Source organism: Mustelus asterias, chromosome 2 (genome assembly GCF_964213995.1).
Source record: "Mustelus asterias chromosome 2, sMusAst1.hap1.1, whole genome shotgun sequence".
Classification (NCBI taxonomy): Eukaryota; Metazoa; Chordata; class Chondrichthyes; order Carcharhiniformes; family Triakidae; genus Mustelus; species Mustelus asterias.
The window spans coordinates 154235695-154248224 of NC_135802.1; positions in this window are offsets into that span (position 1 = coordinate 154235695).

Below are 12530 nucleotides of genomic sequence, written 5' to 3' on the forward strand. Positions count from 1 at the left end.
GTTGAATAAAACAATTGCCTGTCAGTGTATCCGCCAGAGAGATACAAGCGTGAAGGGGGTAGAGAGAAACATGGTTCACAAACCCCAGAGGCTACATGTGTCCTTTGTTTGATATCGCCTTCAGTTTTGACCTGTTCTGCTCCATTGAACACTTCCTGCTTATTATCCCGGTCAAAAAACAAAGGTCGATGGTTTAAAAACCCTTTTCTTTTTGAAATTTAGGTCATTATATTCTAAAAGCTTGAAACATGTTGAGGAATTACTCGACAGGATTGGCACCCAGTGGGTAGTCTGAGAATTATGGCCAGTGCCAGCTGTGGGGTTTTTACAATAGCCTAGGATGCAGCATTATTCTATATATATAATACAGATAGATAGATAACTGTATGTGTGTATTTGTGGTGATTCCTGGCTCGAGGGACCATTTGGGTCCAAGAGTGAGTAATAACTGGGGGTTGGATTCCTCGCTTAGGCAGAAGACATGTAGAAGGTATTGTAGCAGACATAAAGTAAAGTTTATTTATTAGTTATAAGTCGGCTTACATTCACAGTGCAATGAAGTTACTGTGAAAATCCCCTAGTCGCCACACTTTGGCGCCTGTTCGGGAAGACTAAGGGAGAATTTAGCATGGTCAGTTCACCTAACCTGCACATCTTTGGACTGTGGGAGGAAACCGGAGGACCCGGAGGAAACCCACGCAGACACGGGGAGAATGTGCAAACTCCACACAAACAGTGACCCAAGCCGGGAATCGAACCTGGGTCCCTGGCGCTGTGAGGCAACAGTGCTAAACACTGTGCCACCGTGCCGCCATGTAGGGACTGGGGCAGCCGGTGGGCTGCTCTGGGGTGTGGTTGGGGTGGTGGGGGGGGGGGGGGGGGGAGTTGGGGGGAGGGGGGGTTACTGCTGGCCTCTGTACAGTTTTTTCCTTGTTAATAAATACCCTTTGGCTGGAATCTTATCACTGTTCACGCCGATGGGATTTTCCCATCTTGCTGCAGTGAATGGAGCATTGGCTGGGTGTCAAATTCTCTGACCTCTCTGCAGCAAGAGTGTGGTGTGAACAGCCGGTAAGATGGCTCCCATTGTGTTTCTGACGGTGTGTGAGTGTACATCATTGCACTGTTAGTTATTAAATGAAACCTCAGTTTTGTTGTTAGTCAAACGCAGGCAAATGGTAAACGTGTGGGTTTCTTTCTATGACTGGTCAACGTCTCAAATGAGAAGTCAAAACCAAGTTCCTGGTTTCAGGTTTTCCAATCACGGAGTTTTAGCAGAAGAGTAACTCAAACACAAAACGCTGGAAATACTCAGCAGGTTGGCCAGCACCTGTGGAGAGAGAGAGAGACAGAGTTAGAGTTTCAGGTCGTTTTCTCTCTCTCCCTCTCTCTAGGGATGTTGACTAATTTGCTGGGTGTTGCCAGCGCTCTTTGCTTTCTTCCTACTTGCCCAGCATCTGCGGCATTTTGTTTCTGCAATGGGAGTTAATAAAGACCCAAGTGGAAGAGGGGGCCATGAAGGGATAGGAAGGGGTCAAGATGGGACGGGATAAGCTCAGGGAAGAGGAGAGGATGGGGAAAGGCAGATGATGGAAGGAGGAAGATCCCCATCACTTCCACTCATTGAGCCACATTAAGAATATTCAGAAGATAATCTTCCAATATTCCCCTCCGTAGCTGAAATGTAAAGAAATGTAAAGAGCTGTGCTCCAGGCCAATTCTTCCTTCACCCAATAAACCCAACTCTCCCTTCACCCAGTAAAGGATGAGAGCTACAATTAAATGACTCAAGGACAGCTTCTTCCCTGCTGCCATCAGACTTTTGAATGGACCCACCTCGCATTAAGTTGATCTTTCTCTACACTCTAGCTATGACTGTAACACTACATTCTGCACCCTCTCCTTTTCTTCTCTATGAATGGTATGCTTTGTCTGTATAGCACATGTCTGTATAGCACATGTATGTTAATACATGTGACAATAATAAATCAAAATCAAAATTGAATCCAATTAAATACAGCTAGATTATGTTGCTGAGTTCTGACTGAGGACTGAGTGCAGGAGATGTACCCTGGAGGGCAGCACAGAGGTACAGTGGTTAGCACTGCTGCCTCACAACGCCAGGGACCTGGGTTCGATTCGTGGCTTGGGTTACTGTCCGTATGGAGTTTGCACGTTCTCCCCGTGTCTGCGTGGGTTTCCTCCGGGTGCTCCGGTTTCCTCCCACAGTCCAAAGATGTGTGGGTTAGGTGGATTGGCCATGCTAAATTGCCCCTTAGTGTCAGGCGGACTAGCTAGGGTAAACGCATGGGGTTATGGGAATAGGGCCTGGTGTGGTCGGTGCAGACTCGATGGGCCGAATTGCCTCCTTCTGCACTGTAGGGATTCTGTGATTCTATGATCTCTTCCCTTAGCTTATCCATCCCCATCCCCACTCCTCCTCCCTCCCAGTCCCTTCCTCAGCCCTCCCTACACTTGAGTCCCCTTTAACTCCACTGCAGAAAGTCACAAGGAAAATTAGACAAGAATGAGGCCGTTTCTTTGAAAAGATACACATTTGAGTGGATTTATTCCTAAAGCAAAATCAATAAACCCTCTCAACCACTTACTGTAGAATGATACAACAACAAACTTACAGCTCTTCCTCACAATGAAGTGACGGCCTGCCAACGAAATGGAAAACTCCCATTAAACGGGAATGGTTGTCACCAGGCAACAACACAATTACCATTGAAAAACCCAGAGAGAATGTTGACAGAGGACTTCTGAATGGAATAATGACAGAACATTATGAAGATGAATACTAATGTACTCAGGAGTATCGCAGTAATACCGCCTCGCCTGGAGACGATGTTTTGAAACTTCTTTTGCTGTCGGTATATATGAATTATCGTGTTCGCAAATTGAGAAAATAGAAATTGGACAAAGCAAGGCCAAAGAAATAATGCACTGAGTTCTGGACAAGTGTCAACAGCTATCTTCTCTTTTCAAATGGTAAAGGGCTGGCTCTGTCCTTTTGTGATGGTTTCGGATTTAATGCCAGGCAGTGGTAACTTTTATAAAATTCATTCATGGGACATGGGCATCATTGGCTGACCAGCATTTATTGCCCATCCCTAGTTGCCCGAGGGCAGTTAAGAGTCAACCACATTGCTGTGGCTCTGGAGTCACATGTAGGCCAGACTGGGTAAGGACGGCAGATTTCCTTCCCTAAAGGACATTAGTGAACCAGATGGGTTTTTCCAACAATCGACAATGGTTTCATGGTCATCAGTAGATTCTCAATTCCAGATATTTTTGTTCATTGAATTCAAATTCTGCCATCTGCCGTGGCGGGATTCGAACCCGAGTCGCCAGACTTATGGTTCAGGTTACATGATTCTGATCATGAGAAGTTACACATTTCCCAGCGCTATCAAAGAAAGTTGGTTGTCATCTTAGGACACTAAGGGGCAATTTAGCATGGCCAATCCACCTAACCTGCACATCTTTGGACTGTGGGAAGAAACTGGAGCACTCGGAGGAAACCCACGCAGACACGGGGAGAACGTACAGACTCCACACGGACAGTCACGCAAGGCTGGAATTGAACCCGGGTCCTTGGCACTGTGAGGCAGCAGTGCTAACCACTGTGCCACCATGCCACCCTGTTTGTGACACTCTACACTACATTCTAACCACCCAGTCAACTGAGCTAAACAACCCCCTGCCTAAACTGCAGCAGGAAATTTAAAAAAATGAAGGAAACTCAACCAATCAAATTAAGCACACTGACAGGTGCCCTGTACTCTCCCTGATACCTGAGTACAGATAACATGATGAAAGAAAGGCAGACAGCCAACCTGAACGACTCCCACGACCACCCACTGTCTGTACCAGTTAGTGGCCAAAACCCCGGAGCAATACTGGGAGGAGAAACCAGGGCTGCAACCTCACACATCTCATGTGAACATGAAACATGGACTCCTCCAGGCCACAGACTTTACAGGGGGCCCAGGAGTCTGGATATTGACTTTGGTATTTTGTTGCGTGGGACTGCTCTTTGCAACCAAATTATTTTGCAAATACTCTAAAGCCAGCAGCTTGTGCCGGTATCACAATGAGGAAAACACACTCACAGGCTAAAGGTTTCGGCAATGTGAAGTTATACGGATAAGAAACAAAGAAAAGTACAGCACAGGAACAGGCCCTTCGGCCTGTGCCAATCATGACGCCCTAATTAAACTGAAAAAAACCTCCTGCCCTTACTTGGTCCATATCCCTCTATTCCCTCCCTATTCATGTACCCATCCAGATGCCTCTTAAATGTTGCTAATATGCCTTTTTCCACCACCTCCTCTGGCAGCGCGTTCCAGGCACCCACCACTCTCTGCGTGAAAAACCTCCCCCCGCACATCTCCCTTAAACTGCCTCCCTCTCACCTTGAACCTGTGCCCTTTTGTAAGTGACACTTGCACCCTGGGAAAAAGCCTCTGACTATCCACCCTGTCTAAGCCTCTCATTGTTTTGTAGACCTCTATCTGGTCTCCCTTCAGCCTCCGTCTTTTCTGTGAAAACAATCCTAGTTTATCCAACCTCTCCTCATAGCCGACACCCTCGAGACCAGGCAACATCCTGGTGAACCTTCTTTGCACTCTCTCCAAAGCTTCCACATCCTTCTGGTAGTGTGGCGACCAGAACTGCACGCAATACTCCAAATGTGGCCTAACCAAAGCTTTATATAGCTGCAACATGATTCCCCAACTCTTGTCCTCAATGCCCTGGCTGATGAAGGCAAGCATGCCATATGCCTTCTTAAACACCTTGGCTACCTGCATCACCACTTATAGGGAACTGTGGACTTGAATGCCCAGATCTCTCTGTATGTTAATGTTCCGAAGGGTTCTGCCATTTACAGTATAATTCACATCTAAATTTGATCCTGCAAAATGCATCACCTCGCATTTGTCCGGATTAAACTCCATCTGCCATTTCTGTGCCCAAGTCTCCAACCTATCTATATCCTGCCGTATCCTCTGACAATCCCCTGCACTAACACCAATTCCACCAATCTTAGTGTCATCCGCAAATTTACTAATCAGACCACCCACATTTTCCTCCAGGTCATTTATATATACTACAAACAGCAGAGGTCCCAGCACTGATCCCTGTGGAACACCACTAGCTACAGACCTCCATTCTGAAAAACACCCTTCCACCGCTACTCTATGTCTTCTACAACCAAACTGTATCCATTTAGCCAGCCCACCCGAATCTCATGTGATTTTAGTTTTTGTGCCAGTCTGCCATGTGGGACCTTGTCAAACTAAAGTCCATATAAACTACATCCACAGCCCTTCCCTCATCAATTATATTTGTCACCTCTTCATAAAACTCAATCAGGTTGGTGAGACATGACCTTCCCCGTAAAAAACCATGCTGCCTGTCACTAACTAGTCCATTTTCTTCTAAATGTGCGTATATCCCGTTCCTCAGTAGCTTTTCCAAAAGTTTCCCGACCTCAGATATCAGGCTCACCGGTCTATAATTTCCTAGATTATCCTTGCTTCCTTTCTTAAATAAGGAAACAACATTGGCTATTCTCCAATCCTCTGGAACCTTGCCTATGGTCACAGAGGATGTGAAAATATCTGTTCAGACCTCAGCTATTTCTTCCCTTGCCTCCTGCAGTAACCTGGGATAGATCCCATTTGGCCCCGGGGACTTGTCTATCCTAATGAACTATTGAATTCCTACAGGACGAGTCCATTCAGCCCATTGAGTCTGCACTGACAACAATCCCACCCAGGCCCTATACCCGTAACCCCACAATTTACGTTGCTAATTCCTCTGACACTAAGGGGCAATTTAGCTTGACCAATCAACCTACCTGCACATCTTTGTATTGTGGGAGGAAACCAGAGCACCCGGAGGAAGCCTACACAGATACGGGGAGAATGTACAAACTCCACACAGTCACCCGAGGCTGGAATTGAACCCGGGTCCCCAGCACTGCGAGGTAGCAATGCTAACCACTATGCCACCCTGCAATTTAGGATACCCAACATTTCCTCCTTCGATATATTGACATCCTCGAAAGCATCCACAAACCCATCTCTGACCTCAACATCCATTGTGTCCTCCTCCTTGGTGAATACCAATACAAGGTATTCATCTCACCCATTTCTTGTGGCTCCACGCATAACTTCCCTCCATTGTGCTTGAGTGGACCTACTCTTTCTCTTGCTACCCTCTTGCTCCTAATATATGCATAAAAAGCCTTGGGATTCCCCTTGACCCGGTTTGCTAAAGACATTTCATGGCCCCTTTTAGCCCACCTAATTCTGTGTTTAAGTTCTTTTCTACTTTCTCAATACTCCTCAAGGGCTTCGTCAGTTTTTAGTTGCCTAGACCTATCGTACGCTTCCTTATGTCCAGATTTCTGGATAAACTGATTTCAATGATTATTTATCAAAACTCGTTGCATTCTGGGGTAGTGCCGGTTGATTGGAAAACGGCTAATGTTACGCCGCTGTTTAAAAAAGGAAGGAGACAAAAGGCGGGTAACTATAGGCCGGTCAGCTTAACGTCTGTAGTAGGGAAAATGCTGGAATCCATTATTAAAGAGGAGATAGCAGGGCATCTGGATAGAAATGGTTCGATCAATCAGACGCAGCATGGATTCATGAGGGGAAAGTCGTGCTTGACGAACATGTTGGATTTTTATGAAGATGTGACTAGGGCGGTTGATGGAGGAGAACCGGTGGATGCGGTGTTTTTGGATTTCCAAAAGGCGTTTGATAAGGTGCCCCATAAAAGGCTACTGAAGAAGATTAGGGCACACGGAGTTGGGGGTAGTGTGTTAAAGTGGATTGGGGACTGGCTATCCGACAGGAAGCAAAGAGTCGGAATAAATGGGTGTTTTTCTGGTTGGAGGAAGGTAACTAGTGGCGTGCCGCAGGGATCGGTACTCGGGCCGCAACTATTTACCATTTATATAGATGATCTGGAGGAGGGGACGGAGTGTAGGGTAACGAAGTTTGCAGACGACACAAAGATAAGTGGAAAAGTGAATCGTGTGGAGGACGGAGAAGATCTGCAGAGAGATTTGGACAGGCTGAGTGAGTGGGCGAGGATATGGCAAATGGAGTATAACGTTGAGAAATGCGAGGTTATACACTTTGGAGGAAATAATAACAAATGGGATTACTATCTCAATGGAAACAAATTAAAACATGCTACCGTGCAAAGGGACCTGGGGGTCCTTGTGCATGAGACGCAAAAGCCCAGTCTGCAGGTACAACAGGTGATCAAGAAGGCAAATGGGATGTTGGCCTATATTGCGAAGGGGATAGAATATAAAAGCAGGGATGTCTTGATGCACCTGTACAGGGCATTGGTGAGGCCGCAGCTGGAATACTGTGTGCAGTATTGGTCCCCTTATATGAGGAAGGATATATTGGCATTGGAGGGAGTGCAGAGAAGGCTCACCAGGTTGATACCGGAGATGAGGGGTTTGGATTATGAGGAGAGGCTGAGGAGATTGGGTTTGTACTCATTGGAGTTTAGAAGGATGAGGGGGGATCTTATGGAGACTTATAAGATAATGCGGGGGCTGGATAGGGTGGAGGCGGAGAGATTCTTTCCACTTAGTAAGGAAGTTAAAACTAGAGGACACAGCCTCAAAATAAAGGGGGGTCGGTTTAAGACAGAGTTGAGGAGGAACTTCTTCTCCCAGAGGGTGGTGAATCTCTGGAATTCTCTGCCCACTGAGGTGGTGGAGGCTACCTCGCTGAATATGTTTAAAGCGCGGATGGATGGATTCCTGATCGGTAAGGGAATTAAGGGTTATGGGGATCAGGCGGGTAAGTGGTACTGATCCACGTCAGATCAGCCATGATCTTATTGAATGGCGGGGCAGGCTCGAGGGGCTAGATGGCCTACTCCTGCTCCTATTTCTTATGTTCTTATGTTCTTAATAAATATCAAGATAAAATCTCCTATGAACGAGGGAAATCTGACCAAATTGATACTAGGCAATTATTGACATACACGTGGCCCACCGGGCCTTAAGATTATAGAATGTAACCAATGTAAACTGAAAATTTGTTCAAGCAATTGCTGTAATGGTTTCCACTGACTGCTTCTGACAAATCTTAGGCACTAAGGGCAGATCTGAATTTAAAATGAATTTAATGTAATTGTATCATTAGCACGAGAAACAGTTCTGGGCGAATCTTCGAAAAGCAGAACATTAGCAATCTCCTACACAGTCACACCCTGCACAGCAAATTCATCAGTCCCGACCAAGACAAAAACAGAAAAGTGCTGGAAAATCTCAGCAGGTCTGACAGCATCCGTGGAGAGAGAATCGAGCCAACATTTCGAGTCTGTGTAACTCTTGGTCGGAGCTCAACGCAAAATACTGCGGATGCTGGAATCTGAAACGAAAACAGAAAAATACAGGAAAACCGCAGCTGGCCTGACAGCATCTGTGGAGAGAGGATATCTCTGCTTCCCGGCTCTGACCAAGGGTCATCCAGACTCGAAACGTTGACTCTATTCTCTCTCCACGGACACTGTCAGACCTGCTGAGATTTTCCATCATTTTCTGTCTTTGCTTCAGTAATTTCTAGACATATTTCCATCTGGAAGGACTACGGGAGCTGCGGAAGAGCCAGGAATGACTGACAGCAGCTTTTGGATTGCGATGTGTAACTTCACAGCTATTGGAAATTGCAGATAGTTTTTGCAGAATAATGAGAGTGAATGGTAACAGTTTCGCTGTCATTACAACTCCAAAATCCAGGCCCACTGATTTGAGGTAGTTGATTGCACAATATTGTATTATATTACAAACCAAGCAAATGATCCACATGATTTTTTTTACCCGGTGACCTTGTACTTCCAACATGTAGGAAACTGTGTACCATTCTCTCTACAATTCTTCCTGACACCCAGAACTCCTCAGCTGTAAATGCTAAAGTAAAAAGTAAAGTTTATTTATTAGTTTCACAAGTAAGGCTTACGTTAACACTGCAATGAAGTTACTGTGAAATTCCCCTAGTCGCCACACTCTGGCACCTGTTCGGGTCAATGCACCCTAACCAGCATGTCTTTCAGACTGTGGGAGGAAATTGGAGCACCTGGAGGAAACCCGCGCAGACACGGGGAGAACGTGCAAACTCCACACAGACAGTGACCCAAGCCGGGAATCGAACTCAAGTCCCTGGCGCTGTGAAGCAGCAGTGCGAACCACATGTGCTACCATGCTGTGCCACTGTCGGACACTAAGACCTCAGGGAAGCCATGGGTGGCAAACATCTGCCGCAACCTGTCGAGAGTGGTTGTGGTCGCTGTAGACTTCATTAGCTTCATTTTGAATGTGCATCATGCATCCCATGAATGGTCCAGTCAAATCTATCTGCAAACACGACCATGGCCAGTCGGGTCACTCCTACAGATGCTTTCTGCTGGCGGCGGCAATGACAGCTGATAACTCAGGCATTGACTAATCAATCATTCTTTCAATCTCCTTGTCAAAGCCAGGCCAGCAGACATAACTTCGGAGCAGTGTCTCCAGCTCCAGCCCAGGATGTACACCATGCAAATCCTGCAATAAAAGTCGTCACCTCTGGGGTGCGCTATAACATGAGCCCCCTCACAGTAACACGCCATCCTCACATGTTACCTCTGTCCTATGCTGTAGATAAGGTCTGATCTGCTCTGATTTGTCATAATGCCAACCTCGTAGCATCAGCATCTCAACTTTGGAGAGTAATGAATTCTACTTGGTCTAGGACTTTATATTGGCAGCTGAGTCCTGCAATGTCACTAGAAGGTGCGCGGCCAACACTATTTCTTGTGGCACCAGTGGTGATGGTATAGTCTGTGGCAGAGAGAGGTGGATGAGTCGATCAGTGTTCAATATTTACCTCCATTGTCTTTGCTGGAAGGAGAAGCTGTCTGTAGCCGACAACAAGGCTCTGTACCCTCGCAGAGGTAATGACTGGCACAGGCTTATCCTCTTGGAATAATCCTAACAGAGGCTTGCGATCCGATACAATGGTAAAGTGTCTCCTCCACACATATATAATATAGGTGAAATGTCTTCATTGCATAGATTACTGCAAGACTCACCTTGTCAATTTGAGAATATTTCTTCTCAGCTTTGGAGAAGGTTCTTGATGCGAATGCAGTTGGCCTCCTATGTGGGCGGCACGGTGGCACGGTGTTCAGCACTGCTGCCCCACAGCGCCAGGGACCCGGGTTCAATTCCCAGCTTTGGGTGACTGTCTATGTGGAGTCTGCACGTTCTCCCCGTGTCTGCGTGGGTTTCCTCCAGGCGCTCCGGTTTCCTCCCACAGTTTGAAAGACATGCTGGTCAGGTGCACTGGCCGTGCTAAATTCTCCCTCAGTGTACCCGAACAGGCGCCGGAGTGTGACGACTAGGGGATTTTCACAGTAACTTCATTGCAGTGTTAATGTAAGCTGATTTGTGACTAATAAATAAACTTTAACTACTCCATCGGATAACTTGTGGGCTAGGACTGCTCCCACTCCACATGGCAATGCATCACAGGTAAATACCAACGGTTTGGTTGGATCAAAATGTGCGAATAATGTTGAAGACTGTAAGGCTTGCTTTTCCTGAGCAAATGCCTCTTTCTGCAGGTCTCCCTATCTCCATCACTGATGCTCCATCAGTAGTTTGTCCAATGGGGCCAGAGTCAGTTGGCTGGACAGCTGGTTCATGATACAGAGTGACACCAACAGTGCAGGTTCAATTCCTGTACTGGCTCAGTTTATTCATGACAGCCCTGCCTTCTCAAACTTACCCCCCTCGCCTGAGGTGTGGTGATCCTCAGCTTAAATCACCACCAGTCACAGCCTATGGTTATCTGGGACTATGGCAACTTTACCTTATCACTAAAACATGACTTTCTGAAGTTATGTAGGAAAGTTAAAAGACAAAATGAAAATCTGTTAAGTGCATTTTTCTCAAGATGCAAAACTGAATTAAGGAATAAAATAAAGAAAAATGCAACCTTTCAATATATTGCCCACAGCTCTCAATTTCTGGACCAACTGACTATCTTCCCGATTAAAAGCATCTTAAGAGTACAGAGGAGGTTTACCAGGATGTTGCCTGGTATGGAGGGGCTTAGTTATGAGGAGAGATTGGGTAAACTGGGGTTGTTCTCCCTGGAAAGACGGAGGATGAGGGGAGGCTTAATAAAGGTGTATAAAATTATGAAAGGCATAGATAGGGTGAACGGTGGGAAGCTTTTCCCCAGGTCGGTGGTGACGTTCACGAGGGGTCATAGGTTCAAGGTGAAGGGGGGGAGGTTTAACACAGATATCAGAAGGACATATTTTACACAGAGGGTGGTGGGGGCCTGGAATGCGCTGCCAGGCAAGGTGGTGGAGGCGGACACACTGGGAACGTTTAAGACTTATCTAGATAGCCACATGAACGGAGTGGGAATGGAGGGATACAAAAGAATGGTCTAGTTTGGACCAGGGAGCGGCACGGGCTTGGAGGGCCGAAGGGCCTGTTCCTGTGTATTGTTCTTTGTTTGTTCTTTGGTGTCTGTATCTTTCTCTTTTTGGCTTCACAATCACTTTCCTCCCCGTCTAACTGCGTGCGAGTACCTCCCAGTGACTGACGTCATTTTTCCTCGTCGCCAGTGTAAGAGATTGGAGGTGGCTTTATGTGGCTCCAACAATGAAAAAGGTTCATTAAACTATAATAAATATTTACACACTATAGGTCTGACAGAACATATGCACAGGTCTACTCTCTTCTCCTTTCTGGCTCTCACTGAGGTTCTCCCAGTCCCAGGACTCCCGGTTGGCCTGGCTTCCTGTGCCCCCCCCTCCCCCAACTTGGAGTCTGGCCTGATCACATGGCCCATATAGGATCACCCCTTAAAGGGGCCACGTTACCACAGCTGACACTCGAATGAACACTGAGGGAGTGCTGCACTGCCAGAGGTGCCACCATTTGGGTGAAATGTTAAACTGGGCCCCCATCTGCTCAATCAGTTGGTGGTAAGAGATTCCGTGGCACTGTTTGGAAGGGACCTTGGCCAATATTTATCCCTCAATCAGCACCACTCAATCAGATTAACCAGTCATTGCGTGTGTGTGTGTGTGTATGTGGGAGCTTGCTCTCTGCAAGTGTGCTGTCCCCTATCCGACATTACAACAGTGACAGCACTGAAGGAGAATCTCATTGGCTATAAAACACTTTGAGATATCCGGAGGCAGTGAGAAATGCTACATCAATGCAGTTAAATCTTTACTTTTTACGATTCGTTTGAACCAAACTTTTATTACTGCAACAATGTGTGTTAAGGGATAGTGTAAGAATTAATAGTTTTTCAACACAAACAGAAAATGCTGGAAAATCTCAGCAGGTCAGACAGCATCTATGGAGAGAGAATAGAGCCAGACTCAAAACATTGGCTCTATTCTCTCTCCACAGATGCTGTCAGACCTGCTGAGATTTTCCAGCATTTTCTGTTTTTCTTTCACATTCCAGCATC